Source organism: Dipodomys spectabilis, unplaced genomic scaffold (genome assembly GCF_019054845.1).
Source record: "Dipodomys spectabilis isolate Male_0828 unplaced genomic scaffold, ASM1905484v1 ptg000355l, whole genome shotgun sequence".
In the NCBI taxonomy this organism is placed as follows: domain Eukaryota; kingdom Metazoa; phylum Chordata; class Mammalia; order Rodentia; family Heteromyidae; genus Dipodomys; species Dipodomys spectabilis.
In genome coordinates, this window is record NW_024871032.1 from 2,070,151 (window position 1) to 2,072,931 (window position 2,781).

The 2,781-nt window shown below is 49.1% G+C and overlaps 1 pseudogene; it reads right to left on the bottom strand.

Moving 5' to 3' along the window:
• Positions 1-961: 961 nt before the first annotated feature.
• On the bottom strand, positions 962-1,881 carry LOC122095509 (annotated as a pseudogene).
• Positions 1,882-2,781: the final 900 nt, after the last annotated feature.

Genomic DNA, 2,781 nt, shown 5'->3' on the forward strand with positions numbered 1-2,781 from the left:
GTTCCCAGTGCCCTATGAGGCTCTCTCAACAAGCTGTTCATCTTTCCTGTTTAGATAACATTAAACACCATTGTTTTGTTAGGCCAAGAATAAAGATGAGGGGTGAATATAAACTTTTGCCTTTAAACAGTTTATTATCCTCAACCCCAAACTAGGAGTTAAATTAGAAAACATTTTGTTGTTGTTGTTGTTGTCTCCAGAGCGATTACTCCATTACTGGTGAGGCCTGTGAGGTGTGGGGTACACCCCCAGCCTCCCCCATGCCCTGCTGGACCACAGCCAAGGCCACCCTGGGCCTTCCACTGGGCTCCATCCTTGAAAAGCTGCCTAATGGAGGTAGGTCAGGAAGATCTGCATTTACAAGTTTCCCAGAATGTACTAGAACTTTTTTGGGTCAGTTTTATAGAACTTTCTTGGTCAGTTATATTCCACCTCAATCTCTCCAGTATTTTCCAAGCAGATCAAGTCACTTGCAGATAATGAAGAAGCTTTGTGGCCCAGGGGTCCATGGCTTGGAATCAAAGATAGTATCAGGAGGCCCAGGGGTCTCGTGTATGGTAGAGATGTCCAGGTGATTTGAGTTTCTGACCTTCCTGTTCTCCATGAAGCCTGAGCAGTGCGGAGGGCAACGAGGAGGTGTCTTCTACAATAGCCACTGAAGTGAGGGAGGCAGAAGGTCAGCTGTTCCAATGGGCAGATGTGGAGAGGTTTCTAGAAGGGGATCAAGTCCGCTGCTTTGGGCAGGAGTATCAGTTATTTTTACAGAAAGCAACAGAGAAATTAATTTTCTTTTCTGACTACTGAAAAGTGGAAAGATGCTCAATTTTACCATTTAAAGGAACAATAGACATTTCTAAAGTCTCTGTCTAAACTTTGGTTTTCTTTAAAAAACACACAAAAAACCAGGTCATCACAAAAAGTAATGTAAGTGGAGGCTGTAGGCAGGTACTGTTCTGTCCGTGGCAGTCTTTTGTGTAAAGTAAGGCGTATTGGAGCTCCAATTTAACTGATGCAGTGGGGTTTACTGGCTATGCATGCCGAGGCAGTGCAAGTCGTCCGTGCCCTTGTTGTCGAAGCCTGGGAGGGGCTGACCATACTTGTCCACGCACCAACAGAAGCCCCGCTTTCTGCCTTTGGAGGGGCGACACTGCTTCTTCTTATAAAATCCTTTCTTGTGGCAGTTGGGGATGTGCACACCCCTGGGACTCAGCACATTGGGGAACTTCAGGTGATTCAGGGTGTCTTGCATCTCTCTAAGGAAGGGACCATATTCTATCTCCAGTTTGGACTCCGAGGAGAAGGTCTGGATGTCCGTGCTCTGGGACTCATAGTCGACTTTGTAGTGCTGGCTGTCCTTTGCGTGACCTTTCTTGATGGTGTCCAGCTTCACGTGAATGGAATGGAACTTGGAGTCAGGCACCCTATGTGTGCTGGGAGGCGCATGGCTCTCCAAGCTCCCCGTGCCTACGTCCTCCTCTGACTCACTAGCATTTCCTGAGGCAGAGGGCGCCAGCAGCAGCAGGTAGGCGCTCAGCTGGCCAGGACGCTGGCATTGGCGCAGAACCCGCGGCCATCCAGCAGCGCCTGCAGTGGGCGTAGCTCAGTTGGTGGCAGCTGGCAGCTGAGCCCCTAGCTGCAGAGTTCTGTGTAGACACCTCACGGCTGACCCTCCCGCAGAGCACATGTCAGGCAGCTGCAACAGCCTGGCTCGCGCACCAGCTCGGCAAACGCAGGCACTGCAGGCAGAGGCTTGCACTGGGCCAGCACGATCCCATCACAGTGCTCGCATTGCAAGATGGGACCCTCGTCACCGGTGGCCTGAGGAGCAGGGCCAGGGTGGTGAGTAGAGCTGCCCTGAGCGCCAAGCGCCGCCGGAAGCATGGCGCCCATTGCAGGGGCCAACTGGAGTAAGCAGTTACTGGGTCAAGGCACGCAGTGTGAGATTGCAGGATCTGGAGCGCAACTACCGGTGCTCGGGGTGCAGCTGCCCAGCTTCCACCTCAGTACCTATAAGTTCTAATGTCACCCTTTTTCTGTCTTATAGTAGTTTGGCTGATTTTAATGTAGTTAATCCATTTTGAGTTGATGTTAGTGCAAGCAGAGATCCACTTCCAGTTTTCTGCCTATTGATGTCCAGTTTTCCCAACACCAATAGTTGAAGAGGCTATGATGTCTGTGTATGTGTGGTGTGTGTGTGTGTGTGTGTGTGTGTGTGTGTGTGTGTCTGTGTGTCTGTGTGTCTGTGTGTCTGTGTGTCTGTGTCTGTGTCTGTGTGTGTGTCGGTCGTGGGGCTTGAACTCTCGGCCTCGGAGCTACCCCTCAGCATTTCATCTCCAGGCTAGTACTTGAACCACAGTTCCACTTCCCATTTTCTTGTGGTTTATTGGAGCTAAGAGTCTCATCGACTTCCCTGGCCCTGCTGGCTTTCAACAACCATTCTCAGATCTCAGCCTTCTGATTAGCTAGATTAAAGGCATGAGCCACAGTCACCCGGCAAGACTATGTTTTTTCCACATTACATCTTTCACTCTTTTGTCGAATATCAGATGATTGTAAGTATGTAGTTTTATTTCTGGGTCTTTTCATCTTTTTTAATACGTTTTTTTTTTTGTAAAAATAATGTACAAAGGGATTGCAGTTACATAAGGTAGGTAATGAGTTCATTTCCTCTCAAGCATTGATACTTCCTCCTTTGTTTTTCCCCTACCATCCCTACCCTTCCACCTCCACAACTACTCCTTTCCATCCCTCCTTCCCACTCCCTGCCTAAATTGTAAAGTT